The following is a 22,041-nucleotide window of genomic DNA, read 5'->3' on the forward strand; positions in this document are numbered from 1 at the left end:
ATTCTAAACATAGACTTGAATTAGTTTCCTCCAAAATGTCTCAATATTTAGCTCTGACTTGACATGTAAAATACCGAAAATAGGCGAATATTAATAAGGGAATTTTCCGGAATTTTTGGAAATTTTTCGGGAATTTTTCGGAACTCGTATGGACGAGTTTACGGGGATGAAAACTAGGCCCCGGGAAAAGCCTATTTAGGCTACCTATTTAAGCGAGGAAATGTATATTTTCTTAATTTCCTTTTTCTTTTCCTATTTCTTTTCCTATTTCTTTTTCTTTCTCCCCGACGTCGTGCTCTTACCCGTGCCGACGGTTTCCTCCCGAGCCCTTGCGACGCCGATCTTTGCCCTACCGGCGTCGGTGCACCAATTCTTCTCTTCTCATTCTTCCTCCTAGAGCCGATCTCCTCTCCCCCTCATCCGTGCCGAGCCGTGCGCCGATCACCGGCCACAGGAAGCCAGCGCATCGCCTGTGCCCTAGCGCCTCTCGACACCCTCTTTCTCTCCTCTGGCCGACGCGACGCCGCGAGCTTCCGCCGGCCGAACCCTTCTTCCCTCTATGCTGCCAGAGCTGACCATCACAGCCGACTTCCGTGCCCTAGTTTGGGTTCACAACCACCGACGCCGAAGACTCCCTTCCTCCTCTGACGGTGGACCTGATCGGAGGCTGACAGAGGTGCTGGCTGGTTGTAGGTTTCCTTTTCCCGAGCCTAGACTTGATCTTCTGTCACGTCTCTGTACGTCGCAACTCCTATTACCGGACTCTGCTAAATCACCCGATCACTGTCTTGCTTGTGCCTCTTCTCCCGACATTGTTCGTGCAGGGAGATCGACAAGGATTTGGATGCGAGTATAAGTAGAACATGGTGAGCATTTGTGCCTCTGTTCTGTTTCCCATTTGATTTCTGACGATGGTATTCATTTGATCTCTATATGGGGCCTAGATCTGATTCATAGTATTTTAGCATTTTGAATTCTTGTCAAATTGATCAAGAAGTGCTTATTGATAGGGTGGCTGCAGTATGGTGGGAGATTTTTGGATAAACTTGAGGATAGGGTAAGCATTGATTACCTAAATTATGTTCTGATCTAAGTCTTGCTACTGGGAATTTGGACTTGAATCAGATACTAATATAGATCATATCGAATGATGGAATAATTAGGGTTCCGGGTAAATGAAGAATTAGGTTTAGCTATTTTGGTTTACAATAAAACTTAGCTAAACCATATGATTTATTACAGGATTCGGATTCAAGACGAGCACTTCGACATAGAGGTTGATTAGCTCGATCTACATCGGAAGGCGGGTACCTTGACTTATCTTTTGATATGTCTTGTTGATATGTCTAGTAGGTTATAGCCTTTAGTAATAATTATGTTCGTCCTTATTTCGGTACGTCACTACCGGATACTCGTTACATGCTTGTTTGCTCACCTGTTATGCATTTTATGCTAGTATCCATATGATTATATATATATGCTCAGTGAGGTAGTGACATACCATGCTTGTTATGTTCAGGACTAGGTTTTTGATATCCTATCTGACCTGTGTACTTTAGATCTTTGTATTTGACCATCGATATTATGATACTCATTTTATGTATATGGATATGGTTATGCTGATCAGTTTATTGCTATGCTTAGTGTCATGCATCATGATTGCATGCTGCGCGATTGTTGGCTCCACTATGGTTGAGCACATCGCCAGTTACATGTACTGTACGCACCACCAGTCATGTGTTAGTGGTATATCAGACAGGTGTGTGACGGTTCTACTATTTGGCTCCGTTGGTCTGAGGACTCAGCGTGGTAGCCGGCAGACAGTTCCGCTCTGTTTGGCTCCGCTGGCATTTAGTGTAGCAGCGTAGTAGCCGGCAGACGGTGGACTCTGTTTGGCTCCGTTGGTCAGGTGACTCAGCGTGGTAGTCGGCAGAGATACCTCCCCGTCATCGTGTACCGGGAGATGAGAGCATTGAGCTCCCCCATTTATGATTTGGGGTCACAGGACAGGAGTACTCCGACAGCATCCCGTCCACTCAGTCACTCATCAGGTATGGTGATGTGATCCTGTCTGAACTAGGAGTCAACGGACGCTGGGGATGTGGCGATCCCTGCTGGATCCTTGAGTGCTCCGGCGAACCTGCAACAGAACCGAGCCGGGGGGGTGTCCCGGCGACGGCCCTCCGACGCTCAAGTCAGGCGAGGAGGCAGTAGAAGACTCGTGTACCTCCGGTGAAGAAATGGAGGCCTTATATAGAACTATCGAAAGAGCCCAGGCACGTCAATCGAAGCAGTCATCTGCTTTAGACCATACCCAAGTATGGGCCTGTCAGAAGAGCATATATGAGGCCATACTGCTACTGTATCCACCTCTCCCTGATGTGACGGCGGGATCTTCCATCGTGCAATCTTGTGTACGGCCTTATCATCAGACGTGCCTTCTCTGACATCCCATATCTCGAGACAAGCGCATAGGCCGCTCGGCTACCTTTGTACCCTCGCCCTTATCTTGGCCGATCGGACCACCCGCTCGGCCCTTAGGTCCCAGCCGAGCGGACTCCTGCTCGGCCCTTAGATCCTCCTACCTTGGCGTCATAAACCCAAGCCCATGGATGGGTTATCTATAGCTCCGCTCGGACCATTATCCGCTGGGCCAGCCCTCCATCCGTCCTTAGGCTGGGACCCTTCAGAGGGTGGGCCCCCCATTCTTACTGTCGGATCACTTGCCTTCCCTTCAAGTCTAGTCGAAGGAGGCAGTGAGTCCGACTGACTGGACTATGTGTCCGAGCGGGCGGTCGTCGCCTTTCCGTCGCTTATAGTATCCGTGGGGCCGTTCGGCCCTTCCCCCAAATTCAGCCGTTCGGCTCTTCATTCCGGTTGTCTTGTCGCTCAACATGGATGTTTGCTTGTCTAGATCTTCTCAAAAATCACGCAAATCCTTTTCATTAAGTCGAAGCATGCGCGGTATGGGCGCATTAATTGTGCCTGGCGACAGGGCGCCACGTGGCTCCTCTTGCGTGGCGGTGATGATCCGTACGATGGGACGCTGGTTATTTCGAAACGGACGGCTAGATGATGACTTCGTCTTCCGCGACCTGCATCCGACGGACGAGGCCAACCAGCCTCGTTCGTATAAAGCCCTCGTCTTCGCCTTTTTACGCCGCATTCTCTGTTTCATCGCGAGTTCTCAGTCGAAGGTGCCCGCTGCTGCTGCATCATTCCGGCCGTCCCAGCTTTCGCCTCTCGGTGGTCTTCGGCTCTTTGGTGATCCTTTCTGTCTACCTTCTCTCAGTAACCTTCTCCCCTCCCCTTACAAGGCCCTCCCAACTTGTTCTACCTTCTTTGTTCCCATTCCTTCGATTTCTCGCTGTCTTTTTGCTCCTTCGAGATGGCAAGCTCCTCTGAACCCGCTGTTGGAGTTCATGGCCCTTGGTACCTGACTATGGAGAGCCGATTTGATGAGGAGGGCGCTCGGCGCCTTGTTCGGACGTATGGGATTCCCGATAACTATGAAATAGTTGTAGCCGACCCGTCTGACCGGCCCCATGACCCGCCGATCGGCACCGTTTGTTTCTTTTTAGACCAATTCCAGGGCGGCCTTAGATTTCCTACTCATCCCTTTATTTTGGAGGTTTGCAATTATTTCCGCATCCCGCTCGGCCAACTTGTGCCGAATTCCTTTAGACTGCTGAGCGGGGTGGTCGTCCTCTTTAAGCTGCACAGTATCCCTCTTGACCCCAAAATATTCCACTTCTTTTTCTACCCTAAACAATCCGAGCTGGGGACTTTTATTTTCCAAAGTAGAATAGGTTTTAAATTTTTTGACAACATGCCGACCTCCAACAAGCATTGGAAAGAATTTTTCTTCTACATCCGACTTCCCGAGCGGCCGGCATTTTGAACCAAATGGCAGACCGCTGTGCCGACTCAGCCGGAGCTTGGCAAATTCAGAAGCAACCCCGCCTATCTTCATGCGGCGAACTGGTTATCCGGTCAGCGATACAAGATCGATCAGTTGCTTCTCAAGGGGGTGTTGTATATTTTCGGACTGTCTCCCATTCGGGCAAATCTCCCCCTCCGCATGAGTAAGGATTCTTTACTCTTAGTCTTTTTTGTCTAATTGATTTTAATTTCTTTTACTGCAGCTGAAGTCATGTGGCGCTCCAAGGCCACCGATCATCTGAAGTTGAAGTCCGTGGAAATCGAAGCGGCGACTAAAAGAGAACTCGCCGAGCGGGGTCTCATCCCCAGCCGCCCGGCAGATGCAGGAGAAGGGGGGGCGCAGTCCGCCCCTGAAACAGAAGCTGCCCCATCCGCTTCAACGGAGGTTGAGGCGGATCCTGTCTCCTCAGCCCCCGCCGAGTTGGGCGTCCCCCAGGTCGGAGATCCACCATTGGAGGTTCGGCGGAAACGTCGAAGAGACTCCAGCCTTCCCCCGACCCAAGAGGGGGCACATGCGCCGATCGGCGTAACTTTGCCTGCTCGCACGCCATCACAGATCGGGACCCCCGTGGCTTCGCCTACCGCACGACCCTCCGGCTCTCCTCCCCAAACTCGTCGCCGCTTACGCCGGTTGGGCGAAACTTCCACCATGGGGGAGTCTTCGCATCAGGCGGCCGCGACTGAAGAAGCATCGTCCGGCCATCCGACCATCAAAACTACCCTCCGCTTCCCATCGGAGGAATATTTGCTGTCTGTTGATCGGCCATCAAGCCCCGTCCATGAAATAACCCTGACGGGCCCGCTCGCCAAGCTCTTCGAGGGCGCCCAGATTCAAGTGGCCCTCATGACGCCTAAGCAGCTCGGCGATAACAATATGCAGCAGGCGACTCAGGTAAATTCATTTCTCTTCTTGTGCCATGTTTCCGTTGGGTCGCTGATCTTATTATTTCCCTTACAGCGTTGGGCTGAGCAAATCGCCACTAGCCATCGGCTAGCTGAGCTAGAGGAGCTCCTGGAAAAACTCCAAGTGTCCGGGGGTCCATCGGCCGAGCGGGAGAAACAAACCCTTGAGGCCGAACAGAAGAAGTCCGCCGACTTGGCGACAGAGGTGGCTCGACTTGAAGGTCTGGTCAAGACACGCGACGCAGACGTGAAGCGCGCCAGCAGCCGGAAGAGGCGGGCTATTGCTGATCTGGATAAAATGAAGGTTGAAGTCCGAGCCCTAGATCAGCAGTCTAAGAATCTGGAAGCCCAACTAGCTGCCGAACGGGAAGGGCGCTCAGCTGAATGCACCAAAGCGGAGGTGGACCTGAAAGTTGTTCAAGATACGCTGATTGCCTCCCGAGCGGCGCTCAGACAATATAAGGAGGGGGAGTCGAGTCGCCTAGCAGCAGCTCGTCAAGAATACCTCCGCTCGGAGCGGTTCGACGCAAAATTCGGTGGCAACGTCTCCTCAACTTTCCTCGAGGCTGTCAAGGTCACCATAGCGTACTTGAAGAAGGGTGGCCACCTTCCCTTGGAAATGCATATTCCAGCCTCCGACCTGGCGGCCATGATCGATGATATCCCGGACGCCTTCTTTAATTTTGAAGACCCAGAGTGAGGCGAGTTGTTTTAAGTGCTTTCCGTATTTCATCCGCTCAGCGGATGCAAAAATTTTTGTACGTGCCGTTCGGCTTCCTTATGTTCCTTTGCTTGCATTTTTTGTTGGCCCTTTATTGTCTCGTTTTAGTGTGTTGCTGCTTATTCGTATAATCAGTTGGACTCCCCTAGCTTCTTACTAAACGGCCGATCGGGTTAACCAATTGACTTGTTTCCTCAGAATCGTTTAGCGCTTAGCTATACTAATTGCCTTCAGTGAATGCGAAGTGTTGGCAAACCGACGGCCGATCGGCCTTAATCAGTCTGGTACTTGCGAACGATCATGATCGGCGCGGCTCTCGATCTTTAACGACGGTGCTCGTCGGCTCGGATGTTTATAGCCGATCGGCGCGGCTCTCGATCTTTAACGACGGTGCTCGTCGGCTCGGATGTTTATAGCCGATCGGCGCGGCTCTCGATCTTTAACGACGGTGCTCGTCGGCTCGGATGTTTATAGCCGATCGGCGCGGCTCTCGATCTTTAACGACGGTGCTCGTCGGCTCGGATATTTATAGCCGATCGGCGCGGCTCTCGATCTTTAACGACGGTGCTCGTCGGCGCGGATATTTATAGACGCCGCGACTCTCGATCTTTAACGACGGTGCTCGTCGGCGCGGATGTTTATAGCCGATCGGCGCGGCTCTCGATCTTTGACGACGGTGCTCGTCGGCGCGGATGTTTATAGCCGATCGGCGCGGCTCTCGATCTTTAACGACGGTGCTCGTCGGCTCGGATATTTATAGCCGATCGGCGCGGCTCTCGATCTTTAACGACGGTGCTCGTCGGCTCGGATATTTATAGCCGATCGGCGCAGCTCTCGATCTTTAACGATGGTGCTCGTCGGCTCGGATGTTTATAGCCGATCGGCGCGGCTCTCGATCTTTAACGACGGTGCTCGTCGGCTCGGATATTTATAGCCGATCGGCGCGGCTCTCGATCTTTAACGACGGTGCTCGTCGGCTCGGATGTTTATAGCCGATCGGCGCGGCTCTCGATCTTTAACGACGGTGCTCGTCGGCTCGGATATTTATAGCCGATCGGCGCGGCTCTCGATCTTTAACGACGGTGCTCGTCGGCTCGGATATTTATAGCCGATCGGCGCGGCTCTCGATCTTTAACGACGGTGCTCGTCGGCTCGGATATTTATAGCCGATCGGCGCGGCTCTAGATCTTTAACGACGGTGCTTGTCGGCTCGGATATTTATAGCCGATCGCCGCGGCTCTCGATCTTTAACGACGGTGCTCGTCGGCTCGGATGTTTATAGTCGATCGGCGCGGCTCTCGATCTTTAACGACGGTGCTCGTCGGCGCGGATATTTATAGCCGATCGGCGCGGCTCTCGATCTTTAACGACGGTGCTCGTCGGCTCGGATGTTTATAGCCGATCGGCGCGGCTCTCGATCTTTAACGACGGTGCTCGTCGGCTCGGATATTTATAGCCGATCGGCGCGGCTCTCGATCTTTAACGACGGTGCTCGTCGGCTCGGATGTTTATAGCCGATCGGCGCGGCTCTCGATCTTTAACGACGGTGCTCGTCGGCTCGGATGTTTATAGCCGATCGGCGCGGCTCTCGATCTTTAACGACGGTGCTCGTCGGCTCGGATATTTATAGCCGATCGGCGCGACTCGATCTTTAACGGCGGTGCTCGTCGGCTCGGATGTTTATAGCCGATCGGCGCGGCTCTCGATCTTTAACGACGGTGCTCGTCGGCTCGGATGTTTATTGCCGATCGGCGCGGCTCTCGATCTTTAACGACGGTGCTCGGCTCAGATATTTATAGCCGATCGGCGGGCTCTCGATCTTTAACGACGGTGCTCGTCGGCTCGGATATTTATAGCCGATCGGTGCGGCTCTCGATCTTTAACGGCGGTGCTCGTCGGCTCGGATATTTATAGCCGATCGGCGCGACTCGATCTTTAACGACGGTGCTCGTCGGCTCGGATATTTATAGCCATCGGCGCGGCTCTCGATCTTTAACGACGGTGCTCGTCGGCTCGGATATTTATAGCCGATCGGCGCGGCTCTCGATCTTTAACGACGGTGCTCGTCGGCTCGGATGTTTATAGCCGATCGGCGCGGCTCTCGATCTTTAACGACGGTGCTCGTCGGCTCGGATGTTTATAGCCGATCGGCGCGGCTCTCGATCTTTAACGACGGTGCTTGTCGGCTCGGAGCTTACGTTTTTAGAGCGATTGGCGCCAGTTTGATCCGTATACCTCCGGCCGAGCGGCTCGGGGCCTTCGTTTCAGGCAATAACCTCCCTCTATCATCCTGGACCGCGCAGGGCTTTGGTTTCCTTCCTGCCACACTAGTATGCAGCCCGGCCGAACAGCTCGGGGTCTTCGATTTTGAACGCTGCTTATATTCTATACGCAGCCCGGCCGAACGGCCTGGGGTCTTCGGGTCACGATGATAATGCCTTATATTCGCTCTTTTAACTTCTCATCTCTGCATTTCAAGCATTTAATCGAAAAATCAAATACACAGGGTGATTTACAGTGATACACCTTTCACCCCGCCCGGTAAGGCTGGAGGTGGTTCGCGCTCCACGGCCTATCTAGCTGCCGTCCGTCCTCGTCCTCCAGATAATACGCGCCCGAGCGGAGCTTTTCGATGATTTTGAAAGGGCCTGCCCATGGAGCTTCAAGCTTGCCGACGTCGCCGACCGGCTTGACTTTCTTCCAAACAAGATCGCCGACTTGGAACGATCTGGGAATTACGCGCCGGTTGTAGTTTTGCTTCATCCGCTGACGGTATGCCATCAGCCGAACGGACGCCTTTGCCCTCTCCTCTTCTACCAAGTCCAGCTCCATGTTTCTTCGTTCGGCGTTGTCATCATCATAGCTCTGGATCCGGGCTGACTCAACGCCGACTTCAACCGGTATTACAGCCTCACCGCCATATACCAAATGGAACGGTGTGACTCCCGTCCCTTCTTTTGGCGTCGTTCGGATGGCCCACAAGACGCTCGGCACTTCATCCGGCCAACTCCCTCCCAAATGGTCGAGCCGAGCGCGCAGAATACGAAGAATTTCCCGGTTGGCGACTTCAGCTTGACCGTTGCTCTGAGGATAGGCCACGGACGTGAAATGTTGCTCAATGCCGTAGCTTTTGCACCAATCCTCTAACATCTTCCCTGTGAACTGCCGCCCGTTGTCGGACACTAGTCGGCGAGGGATGCCGAACCGGCAAATGATGTGTTGCCAGATGAATTTTTTAACCATTTGTTCAGTGATCTTTGCCAGCGGCTCGGCCTCCACCCACTTGGAGAAATAGTCTACCGCCACTAGTAAAAATTTCCTCTGCCCGGTCGCCATCAAAAATGGACCCACAATATCCATTCCCCATTGGTCGAACGGACATGAGATGGTTGATGCCTTCATCTCCTCTGCCGGTCGGTGCGAGAAGTTGTGATACTTCTGGCACGAAAGGCATGTAGATACTGTCCGAGCGGCGTCTGTTTGTAAAGTTGGCCAAAAGTATCCGGCCAAGAGGATCTTCTTGACCAATGAGCGCCCGCCCGGATGACTTCCGCATGATCCTTGATGTACTTCCTGGAGGATGTAAGCTGAGTCCTCTGAGCTTACACATTTCAGCAACGGGCGCGAGAAAGCTTTGATGAGTGTAAACCGACCGGCTCTCCTTCTGAGGAGCCGGGCTGCATATTCATCGGATGGTGTGGTGCCCGAACGGAGGAATTCTATAATAAGTGTCCTCCAGTCACTTGGAAATGCGAGGCCTTGCATCCGGTCGACATGCGCCACCAGCAGCGTTTTTTCAATTGGTTGCTGAATGGCGACCGGCGTTATTGAGCTCGCGAGTTTGGCTAACTCATCGGCCGCCTGGTTCTCCGTTCGTGGGATCTTTTGAATAAGCACCTCTCGGAAAGTAGCTTTGATTTTTTCAAAGGCCTCAGTGTAGAGTTTGAGCCGAACACAATTGATTTCAAAGGTGCCGGAAAGTTGCTGAGCGGCCAACTGTGAATCAGAATAGAGTGTCACCCGACCTGCTCCCACATGCCGTGCTGCCTGCAATCCGGCTATGAGGGCCTCATACTCTGCTTCATTGTTAGTAGCTTTGTAATCTAGCCGGACGGATAGGTGCATCTTTTCTTCTTGAGGTGATAGTAGTAATATTCCGATCCCACTTCCGAGCCGAGCGGAGGATCCATCCACATATATTCTCCACATAGCTTCCGGCTCTGGCTTTTGCACTTCGGTCACAAAATCAGCCAAGGATTGGGCTTTAATCGCCGAGCGGGGCTGATATTGGATGTCAAATTCACTTAATTCTGTCGTCCACTTGATAAGCCGTCCGGACGCTTCGGATTCACTCTTCCGAGTGGACTGTTCGTCCGGACAATAATGGTGTGAGCCAAGAAATACGGTCGCAGGCGCCGGCTAGAACCAAAGCAAAAGCCAACTTCTCGAGCACGGTGTAACGAGATTCAAGATCTTTTAAAATGTGGCTTAGAAAATACACTGGCTCTTCTCCCTGCTCAGTTGACGACAGATACATATAAAGTGACTCACCCCCGACCGGCTTGGCTAACACTGGCAGAGAATTAAGCTATGTCTTCAACTCTTCAAATGCTCGGTCACATTCTTCATCCCACTGGAACTTAGTGGCCTTGCGCAGGATCCTGAAGAATGGCGAGGCTTGATCGGCGGTTCAGAGATGAATCTGGATAAAGCGGTTATCCGACCGGTCAACCTTTGCACTTCTCTTGTATTTCTTGGGGCGGCATGTCTTGCAGAGCTTTGCCGGGATTTGCTTCGATTCCCCGCTCGGTCACTATGTACCCCAAAAAACGTCCTCCTTTGGCTCCGAACAGGCACTTTTGGGGATTTAGCTTGACTCCATATTTGCGCAGCGTTCGGAAGGTTTCTTCCATATCCTTGAAAAGATCGGCCGCTTGGACGGATTTGATAAGAATGTCGTCCACATAAACTTCCAGATTCCTCCCGATCTGCTCCTTGAACACCTTGTTCATCAAGCGTTGATAGGTGGCCCCGGCATTTTTCAATCCGAACGGCATCACATTGTAACAATATGTGCCGTCGGCCGTTACGAAGCTTACTTTTTCTTGATCTTTCCGGGCGAGCGGCACTTGGTGATATCCTTGGTAGGCGTCAAGCATGAAAATTAATTCGCAGCCGGCCGTAGAGTCCACCAGCTGATCTATCCGGGGTAGAGGGTAAAAATCCTTGGGGCATGCCTTGTTTAAATCTCGAAAGTCGATGCAGACCCTCAACTTGCCGCCCGGCTTGGAGACCAGGACTACGTTGGACAGCCAGCTCGGGAACTGCACCTCGCGTATGTGGCCGACCTTCAGAAGTTTTTCCACCTCCGCCCGGATAATGGCATTCTGCTCGGCGCTGAAGTCCCTTTTTCTCTGCTTCACTGGCCGAGCGTCCGGTCGGACGTGCAATTCATGCTGTGCTAGGCTAGGCGAAATTCCAGGTAACTCATGTGTCGACCAGACGAAGACATCATGATTTCGTTGGAGACATTGAATTAGCTTCTCCTTCTGTTCTTCCTCCAGATCAGGAGCAATAAAAGTCGTGGCCTCCAATCGGGTCGGATGGATCTGGACTTCCTCCTTTTCATCATAAATTAAAGCAGGAGGTTTCTCGGTTATGGCGTGTACCTCAATTCGGGGCGCCTTCCGAGCGGAACATGCTTCTGCTCGGATCATCTCTATATAGCACCGCCGAGCTGCCAGCTGATCTCCCCGTTCTCCACCGGGAACTTTATCTTTCGGTGGAAGGTTGAGACAACCGCTCGGAACGGCCGTCCCAAAATGACGTTGTAGGATGAGGAGAGTCGACCACCACAAAGTTTATTGTCTGGTCCTCTGGCGGCTCTTCTCCCGGAGGTGGCGGTAGGATTTGTCCGGGAACCGTTGCCGTAAACCCGTAAGCGGGGTCGTCATGAAGCGGCTCGGCTCGATCAATTTGTAGATCGAACGCCTTCTTGAATATGATGTTGACCGAGCTCCACTGTGTCAACAAATATGCGATGGATGGTGTAATTTGCTATTACCGCTTTAATGAGCAGCGCGTCGTCGTGGGGCACTTCTACTCCTTCTAAGTCCTCCGGTCCGAAAGTGATTTCGCCCTTGGCTCAGCCGACCGCGTGGATCTGCAGCTGCCGGACGCCCGCCTTTCTGGCTCGGTTGGAGTCTCCTCCGGTCGGCCCAGCAATAACGTTGATCTCGCCCCGGGAAGTATTGCTCCTATTTTCCTCCTCCAGCGGACGGTCGTGACCGCTCTCACGGGCCTTGATTCTCGCCTCGGAGATGCATGCCGATCGGGTGTGCATTGATGTCGCCCTCGGTGCGGGTCGGTCGACTTCATGAGTCCTCGTCTCCATCGATGGGAGGCGAGTCGTTCGGCTTTCCGGGAGCGGATTGGATACAAAGGAAGACTTGGCAATCCTTCGTGTTGTGCGTATCCGTCCGTGGAAGGTGCGAACATAGGGTCCACCTCTTCTTTGGCTTGGGCGGCGACCACTTCTTGTACGTGCGATCGGCGTGAGGATCATTGCTTGCCCTCGGTCCTCGGGTGGGCTGAGCGGCGTGCTGTTTCCGCTCGGCATGAACAGGTGCGCGCTCGGCTGGAGTTTCCTTTTTCCGAGCGGCTTGCGCTTCTTCCACATTTATATATTCGTTGGCCCGATGTAGCATGTGATCATAATCTCGGGGCGGCTTTCGGATGAGCGACCGGAAGAAGTCCCCATCCACAAGGCCTTGCGTGAAGGCATTCATCATCGTCTCCGATGTGGCCGTGGGGATATCCATCGCCACTTGGTTGAATCGCTGAATATAACCTCGAAGCGATTCTCTCGGCTCTTGCTTGATGGCGAATAAGCTGACACTTGTCTTTTGATAACGCCGACTACTGGCGAAGTGGTGGAGGAAGGCCGTTCGGAATTCCTTGAAGCTTGTGATGGATCCGTCCGGCAACCTCCGAAACCACCGTTGAGCCGATCCCGAGAGGGTGGTAAGGAAGACTCTACACTTTACTCCATCTGTGTACTGATGGAGCGTGGCTGTATTATCGAACTTACCCAGATGATCATCCGGGTCTGTTGTTCCATTATATTCGCCGATCGTCGGAGGCACGTAGTGCTTGGGCAGAGGGTCTCGTAGGATAGCCTCCGAAAATTGGCGATTGATCCGCTCGGGGGATGAGTCCGCTCGGGGAGCTTTCCCCTTCCTGTCATCCCGCCTTGGCATTTCATCTGAGGAAGATCCTCTATCTCTTCGGGCTGGTATGGCTTCAGGGGTGCGAAATAAGGCCCGATGGAATGCGACGGTGGCTGGAGGTGCTTCCGCTCGGCCACCAGACGCAGATGTTGCTTGTTGCTCCGCCCGCTCGGCGGATGCTTTTTGTTTTTGCTCCATGAGTTTGGCGGCCCTCATCTCGACCAGAGCGTCCAACTCTTCTTGTGAGAGTGCCACATTGTGTATTCTTCCAGCCTCGTCCATTGTCTCTGTTCAGATGCAGGAGCGTTCCCACAGACGGTGCCAAATTGATCCTGTCTGAACTAGGAGTCAATGGACGCTGGGGATGTGGCGATCCCTGCTGGATCCTTGAGTGCTCCGGCGAACCTGCAACAGAACCGAGCCGGGGGGGGTGTCCCGGCGACGGCCCTCCGACGCTCAAGTCAGGCGAGGAAATAGCAAAGAAGTGGCTTCAGAGATCCAGACGCGCGTACCTCCGGTGAAGAAATGGAGGCCTTATATAGAACTATCGAAAGAGCCCAGGCACGTCAATCGAAGCAGTCATCTGCTTTAGACCATACCCAAGTATGGGCTTGTCAGAAGAGCATATATGAGGCCATACTGCTACTGTATCCACCTCTCCCTGATGTGACGGCGGGATCTTCCATCGTGCAATCTTGTGTACGGCCTTATCATCAGACGTGCCTTCTCTGACATCCCATATCTCGAGACAAGCGCATAGGCCGCTCGGCTACCTTTGTACCCTCGCCCTTATCTTGGCCGATCGGACCACCCGCTCGGCCCTTAGGTCCCAGCCGAGCGGACTCCTGCTCGGCCCTTAGATCCTCCTGCCTTGGCGTCATAAACCCAAGCCCATGGATGGGTTATCTATAGCTCCGCTCGGACCATTATCCGCTGGGCCAGCCCTCCATCCGTCCTTAGGCTGGGACCCTTCAGAGGGTGGGCCCCCCATTCTTACTGCCGGATCATGATGCTAGAGTGCACGGTTGTCACAGCCCTACCCACTCGGTCTCACCATTGTGTGTGAGATGACTGACTGGCGTCAGGGGTGACCAGGACACATTATTGGCATCATACACATTTATGCATTTACTGCTTGTGTTTGCTGCACTTATATGCTGCATTTGGATGGATGCATATGTTTGACATGCATACAGGATTTATGACACTTCCGATCTGACGACTTGATTATTCTGATAGGTGGCCCTGGTGGGTACAGTACTCTTTAGCCTTTTCTATTATGCATTACCTTCTTTTGTTCAGGAGACTGTACTCCATAGCTATTACTATTTGATATAGTTTACTATACATGTCAACTAGGTGTCTGCTGAGTTGTTGAACTCACCCCCGTGGACTCTATATTTTTCAGGTACCAGGTTGTTATGATGTCGCTTGGAGTATCCTGTCTGCTGGTCCCCACGTCACATCAGAAGACTTATCGGTTTCACGTATGTTTTGTTTGTTTATGTATCAGTTTGTTTAGCTATGTACTCCGGTTTTGTTTTTAGAGTGTTGATGTTGTTATGTGGTATTTTGTATTTGTTGTTGGTTGTGTAAGCCTAGCCGGCTAGCAGTTTTTGTGCTTTGGTTTGTATTGGGTTTCTGTCATTTTCGTTGTGTTGGTTTTGTTTCAGCCGTGTGGGCTGATGATATATATATAACTGCGTGGTTGTGTGTATATTCCAGCCGCCTGTGGCTGATGTATATTATGCCTGTAGAAATGCTTCAGATTGTCACCCGTACAGGGGATGTGCTGCCGAATTTTCTTCGGACAGAGACTCCTCTGGGGCGTGACAATTTAGTGGTATCAGAGTAGGTATACGATACTTGCTATGTGTTTTGGATTTTCGAGATTTATCTGCTACCAATTTATTTGGTAACAGAGATCGGCTTAGAGTCTTATTTCCCTGTGTTTCGGATTTTGTGATTTGGTCTTCTCGATGTGACTTTTCGGATTTTGGAACCTGGCAGCAGTAGGACATCTCCAAGCTATAGGAGGTATGTTGGTATACTGTTATCCTACATTTTTGATAGTATATGTACTGTTGACTATTACAGTTTATGACATGTATTAGCACTCTTTACTAGTACCTGTCTAGTTGATATATCATACATTTTATGTATTAGGTAAACCACTGATGAGGATCGACCTTGATAGAGATTAAGGGTTACAGTTTCTGGTGATTTATCATATCATACACTAGTAGTTTTTAGCTTATGTTATTACTAGTTCGTTAGCAGATTGAGGCACATACCAGCCTCTGCTTTTAATAGCTGGGTAGTGGATAGTATTTATATCTTTATGTTGACCTAGACAGTAGTATACCATGTCATCTTAGTTAATTTCATTAGTAGATAATTGATCTACTCTTGTGAGATCGGTCAGTAGAAGTTTGATTTACCATAGTTGCTTGAAGGGGATTAATGTAATCTTGATCAGTTGGTAGATGACCGATTTAGTTTTGTTGGTCCGATCAGTAGGGGATCGACTTACACTATTTTATAAAAAATACTGATCTTTGGGTGATTCGTGTTTTGTTGGATATCTTGAGTATATTGGTACATGACTCGTACTGACGGGGAAAGGACTGAATTAGCCATATACTATTGTTGGTTTGGTCAGTCGATAGAGGATCGATGTATTCTACTCCATGGGTACTGTAATTTTAGACTGTATGTACCTAATCGGATAACTTGGAAGATGGATAGGGTTGGTGTGATAGATTGAATTAAATATGCTGATTTTGCATATCTATGAAGTGTACATATGATTGTTATGAGTTGAAGGAGTTCTATGATGGATAGTTCATTTGTGGATAGAGTGGGTATTCCCATCAAGATATGGTTATTGTAGGTTTCTTGTGGATTATAGCTATTAAGTTAGTTGTACGTGCTGATTGACATATTGGAGGTATCTTATCGATTTAAATCTGTGTCGTGATATGTGCACATGGGTGTGAATGTCATGTTGGAAGTATCTTGTCGACTACATTGGTGTTGTGATATGTACATATGTGTTTGGTGTGGTATCTGAGGTATCTTGTTGATTATGTGTGATTTGTGAATGCACCTGGGTTTTAGTATGTCTTATTGGAAGTATATGTTGATTATACTCTTGGCATATGTGTATATTTGTCATGTGAGTGTTGTTTGAGGGGTATTGTTGATTTTGCCTACGATGATATATGCACACGGGTTCAGTATACATTGTTGGAGGTATCACGGTGATTTATACCTATGATGTGAGTATTTTTGGTGTGTACCAATTGGAGGATTATGTCGACCATACATATGTTGTGTGTGCACGTGTGTCTTATGTATGGTTGGTAGCATCATGATGATTCTATCTATGTTGAATGTAGAAGGTGTGGTGTCTACATTATGTTAATTGGTTGTATTACTCTGTCAACTAATTCTCCTATTAATGGATGACCGACCCACTAGGATGATGATAGAGTTGACTATGAATTTGATTTGCTTACTGGGGGGTTATACCCTAGGCTACCCACAGTGATCTGTGGTACAGAGATCTTGTGCAGTCTCTAGCTAGATAGTTTGGTTCTTTGGGCACTTATGTATTGTTGTGGTAGAGCGTAGCTCCCATATGTTATGGATTGTTTGTGGTAGAGCGTAGCTTCCACATATTCTGGATTCCCACATAGTTAGGGATTGTTTTGTAGTGGAGCGTTGCTCCTACATATTGCGGATTGTTTGTAGTGGAGCATTGCTCCCATATTTATTGTGGATATATATTTTGGATTATTTATGGTGGAGCGTTGTTTCCACATATGGAGGATTTCTTGTGGTAGAGCGTTGCTCCCATTTATGTGGTATTTCGTGTGATGGAGCGTTGCTCTCACACTAGAGGATCTATTCCTTGGTGATTTATGTTGTTGGTGATTAGATTTCCGACTTGTTATCAAAGATCTTATGGATAGGAATGTCTGTGATACAGATGTTATGTGTCTTGGTTTTTACCATTAGGGCTTGCAGAGCCTTAGATGTTTTCAGAGACTTGATGATTCTGGTATTCGAGGATGTTTGGATCGAATTCCATTGTCTTTGTTGACGATGATGTGATCTATTTCGGATCTGAGGTGAGTCACGTACACTACCTTTGCATAGATCTATAGATGATTCGACGAGAACATCTATATGTGATTATCAGTAGTGTTGATTTGGATTGTCTTGTGTGATGATGTTTGAGACACACGGTCACCAGTAGTAGTGAACCGTGGTTTCCATAGGAGATAGAGGTTGTTATCGTTGGGAGTAGACAGAGTCTATAGAAGAGGCTCGCAACTTCCTTTGGTTTGACTCGATATTTCCGGAGATACGTTGAGGGTTTCTCTCGGATTGTTATGCCACTGACACGTCTGACCAGAAAGGGTGTGAAGTTTACTTGGACTGAGGGTTTCAAGACCAGCTTCCAGGAGCTAAAGTGGAGACTAGTGTCGGCTTCGATTTTTGGTTTTACCTTCTGGAGAGTACGGATTCGTGCTCTATACCGACGCATCTCTACAGGGTTGAGCGCTGTTTTGATGCAGCACGGTAGGGTAGTCTCCTACTTCTCGGTAGTTGAGGGAGTATGAGGAGAACTACCCAGAACATGACTTGTGATTGAACGCCAGTATGTTTGACTTGAAGATTTGGCAGCATTATCGGTGCGGTGTTACAATTGAGATTCTCACTGACCATAAGAATCTCAAATGTCTGTTCACTCAGTAGGAACTTAATATTCGACAGAGGAGATGGATGGAGTTCCTGAAGGATTATGGTTGTACCATTAGCTATCACCCGAGGAGAGCTGATGTTGTTGCCGTTGCACTTAGCAGGAAGTCTGGAGGGACTCTAGCTTGCCACCGAGTTGTGGTCATAGACATGATTCAAGGTTACTCCGGGTTAGGCCTTGAGGAGTAAGAATGGACAGAGAAAAGTATTCTTGTTACCATGGTTGTTCAGTCGCCGATCGGGACGAGGATCCGAGAGGTATAGGCTGGTGATCAGCACTTGCAGTTCATTAGTAGCCAGACAGCTTCCGGGCAGCAGACCGAATTCACACGAGACGAGGAGGGTGTTGTATACTTCCGAGGCAGATTATGCGTACCTCAGTCTCATCCGATTTTGTCGGAGCTACTTCAGGAGGCTCATCATTCTCGATTTGCGATCCATCCAGGCGGGACCTGCATGTATCGAGATTTGAGGCGTTCCTATGGTGGGACGGTATGAAGGAAGACATCGCGGATTTAGTAGCTAGATGTCTTGTTTGTTAGTAGGTGAAGGTTGAGCACTAAATACCTGCCGGATTGTTTCAGCAGGTTCTTGTTCCTGAGTGGAGATGAGAACATATTACCATGGACTTTGTGGTAGGATTGTCGAGGACACGACGAGGCATGACGCGATTTGAGTTATCGTCGATCGATTAATTAAATCAACGCACTTCTTAGCGATCCGGAGTACTGATTCCCTGGATCGATTGGCAGACCTGTATTGTCGGGAGATCATCAGATTACATGATGTTCCTTTACTATCATTTCGGATGGAGACCCCGGATCACGTCTCGTTTCTGGCAGAGTCTGCAGCAGGCCTTAGGCACACAGCTCCGATTCAGTACAGTTTTCCATCCGCGGACAGATGGACAGTCGGAGCGGACTATTCAGACTCTAGAGGACTTGCTGAAGTCTTGTGTACTAGATTTTGGAGGCAGTTGGGAGGACCATTTGCCGTTGGTAGAGTTCGTCTACAACAACGGTTTGCATTCGGCTATCCAAATGCCACCGTTGAAGCATTGTATGGTAGACCCTGTCGAACAACCACCCTCTGGGATGAGATTGGGAAGGCCAGCTGTTGGGACCTCATAGAGCTCAGCATGAGGCAGAGTTAGTCCGTACTATCAGACGGATGATGTTAGAGGTGCAGGGTTGCCAGAAGTGTTATGCTGATTGGAGACGCAGACCCTTGGAGTTCTCTATTGGCGACCATGCTTTTCTGCGAGTTTCTCCCATGAAAGGGGTGAAGAGATTTGACCTCAGAGGTAAGCTAGCTTCGCGATACATTGGACCTTTCCAGATCTTGGAGAGGATTGGAGCCATAGCTTACCGTCTGGCATTATCGCCGTCCCTGACAGACGTTCATGATGTATTCCAGGTGTCTATGATGATGAGGTATATATCCGACTCGACACATGTGCTGACAGATATTTCAGTTCCTTTTCAGCCTGGTGTTACCTATGAGGAGGTTCCGGTATAGATTTTAAATCGGAAAGAGCGTCAGTTGCGAAACAAGACTATCCGGCTGGTTAAAGTCGGATGGCAGCATCATACGGACGAGGAGGCTGCTTGGGAGCTCGAGGTTACTATTCGAGCTCGATACCCCCATATGTTCATATGAGGTATGGGGTTAAATTTACCGTTCAGTATCTATACTCTTTGCCTGTTGTTAGTATTTGCTGATGGTAGAGAACAAAATTTGAGGACCAAATTTTTATTAGTGGGGGAGAATGTAAAATACCGAAAATAGGCGAATATTAATAAGGGAATTTTCCAGAATTTTTAGAAATTTTTCGGGAATTTTTCGGAACTCGTATGGACGAGTTTACGGGGATGAAAACTGGGCCCCAGGAAATGCCTATTTAGGCTACCTATTTAAGCGAGGAAATGTATATGTTCTTAATTTCCTTTTTTTTTCCTATTTCTTTTTCTTTCTCCCCAACGCCGTGCTCTTACCCGTGCCGACGGTTTCCTCCCGAGCCCTTGCGACGCCGATCTTTGCCCTACCGGCGCCGGTGCACCAATTCTTCTCTTCTCATTCTTCCTCCTAGAGCCGATCTCCTCTCCCCCTCATCCGTGCCGAGCCGTGCGCCGATCACCGGCCACAGGAAGCCAGCACATCGCCTGTGCCCTAGCGCCTCCCGACACCCTCTTTCTCTCCTCTGGCCGACGCGACGCCGCGAGCTTCCGCCGGCCGAACCCTTCTTCCCTCTGTGCTGCCAGAGCCGACCATCACAGCCGACTTCCGTGCCCTAGTTTGGGTTCACAACCACCGACGCCGAAGACTCCCTTCCTCCTCTGACGGTGGACCTGATCGGAGGCTGACAGAGGTGCTGGCTGGTTGTAGGTTTCCTTTTCCCGAGCCTAGACTTGATCTTCTGTCACGTCTCTGTACGTCGCAACTCCTATTACCGGACTCTGCTACATCACCCAATCACTGTCTTACTTGTGCCTCTTCTCCCGACATTGTTCGTGCAGGGAGATCGACAAGGATTTGGATGCGAGTATAAGTAGAACATGGTGAGCATTTGTGCCTCTGTTCTGTTTCCCATTTGATTTCTGACGATGGTATTCATTTGATCTCTATATGGGGCCTAGATCTGATTCATAGTATTTTAGCATTTTGAATTCTTGTCAAATTAATCAAGAAGTGCTTATTGATAGGGTGGCTGCAGTATGGTGGGAGATTTTTGGATAAACTTGAGGATAGGGTAAGCATTGATTACCTAAATTATGTTCTGATCTAAGTCTTGCTACTGGGAATTTGGACTTGAATCGGATACTAATATAGATCATATCGAATGATGGAATAATTAGGGTTCCGGGTAAATGAAGAATTAGGTTTAACTATTTTGGTTTACAATAAAACTTAGCTAAACCATATGATTTATTACAGGATTCGGATTCAGGACGAGCACTTCGACATAGAGGTTGATTAGCTCGATCTACATCGGAAGGCGGGTACCTTGACTTATCTTTTGATATGTCTTGTTGATATGTCTAGTAAGTTATAGCCTTTAGTAATAATTATGTTCGTCCTTATTTCGGTACGTCACTACCGGATACTCGTTACATGCTTGTTTGCTCACCTGTTATGCATTTTATGCTAGTATCCATATGATTATATATATATGCTCAGTGAGGTAGTGACATACCATGCTTGTTATGTTCAGGACTAGGTTTTTGATATCCTATCTGACCTGTGTACTTTAGATCTTTGTATTTGACCATCGATATTATGATACTCATTTTATGTATATGGATATGGTTATGCTGATCAGTTTATTACCATGCTTAGTGTCATGCATCATGATTGCATGTTGCGTGATTGTTGGCTCCACTATGGTTGAGCACATCGCCAGTTACATGTACTGCACACACCACCACTCATGAGTTAGTGGTATATCAGACAGGTGTGTGGCGGTTCTGCTGTTTGGCTCCGTTGGTCTGAGGACTCAGCATAGTAACCAGCAGACAGTTCCGCTCTGTTTGGCTCCGCTGGCATTTAGTATAGCAGCGTCGTAGCCGGCAGAGATACCTCCCCGTCATCGTGTACCGGGAGATGAGAGCATTGAGCTCCCCCATTTATGATTTGGGGTCACAGGACAGGAGTACTCCGACAGCATCCCGTCCACTCAGTCACTCATCAGGTATGGTGATGCTAGAGTGCACGGTTGTCACAGCCCTACCCACTCGGTCTCACCATTGTGTGTGACTGGCGTCAGGGGTGACCAGGACACATCATTGGCATCATACACATTTATGCATTTACTGCTTGTGTTTGCTGCACTTATATGCTGCATTTGGATGGATGCATATGTTTGACATGCATACAGGATTTATGACACTTCCGATCTGACGACTTGATTATTCTGATAGGTGGCCCTGGTGAGTACAGTACTCTTTAGCCTTTTCTATTATGCATTACCTTCTTTTGTTCAGGAGACTGTACTCCATAGTTATTACTATTTGATATAGTTTACTATACATGTCAACTAGGTGTCTGCTGAGTTGTTGAACTCACCCCCGTGGACTCTATATTTTTCAGGTACCAGGTTGTTATGATGTCGCTTGGAGTATCCTGTCTGCTGGTCCCCACGTCACATCAGAAGACTTATCGGTTTCACGTATGTTTTGTTTGTTTATGTATCAGTTTGTTTAGCTATGTACTCCGGTTTTATTTTTGGAGTGTTGATGTTGTTATGTGGTATTTTGTATTTGTTGTTGGTTGTGTAAGCCTAGCCGGCTAGCAGTTTTTGTGCTTTGGTTTGTATTGGGTTTCTGTCATTTTCGTTGTGTTGGTTTTGTTCCAACCGTGTGGGCTGATGATATATATATAACTGCGTGGTTGTGTGTATATTCCAGCCGCCTGTGGCTGATGTATATTATGCCTATAGAAATGCTTCAGATTGTCACCCGTACGGGATGTGCTGCCGAA

The 22,041-nt window shown here is 49.4% G+C and overlaps 2 long non-coding RNA genes across 2 annotated transcripts; both read left to right on the forward strand.

Annotated features, from left to right (window-relative positions):
- Positions 1-580: 580 nt before the first annotated feature.
- On the forward strand, positions 581-1,254 carry LOC122000059. The gene is made up of 4 exons (XR_006116912.1): positions 581-737; positions 825-866; positions 1,011-1,057; positions 1,243-1,254. It is a non-coding gene; the product is annotated as an uncharacterized LOC122000059 (long non-coding RNA).
- Positions 1,255-19,523: 18,269 nt separating this feature from the next.
- LOC122000060 lies at positions 19,524-20,560 on the forward strand. Its single transcript, XR_006116913.1, has 4 exons — positions 19,524-19,994; positions 20,082-20,123; positions 20,268-20,314; positions 20,500-20,560. It is a non-coding gene; the product is annotated as an uncharacterized LOC122000060 (long non-coding RNA).
- Positions 20,561-22,041: the final 1,481 nt, after the last annotated feature.

The sequence above is a fragment of the Zingiber officinale genome, chromosome 7A (assembly GCF_018446385.1).
Source record: "Zingiber officinale cultivar Zhangliang chromosome 7A, Zo_v1.1, whole genome shotgun sequence".
Classification (NCBI taxonomy): Eukaryota; Viridiplantae; Streptophyta; class Magnoliopsida; order Zingiberales; family Zingiberaceae; genus Zingiber; species Zingiber officinale.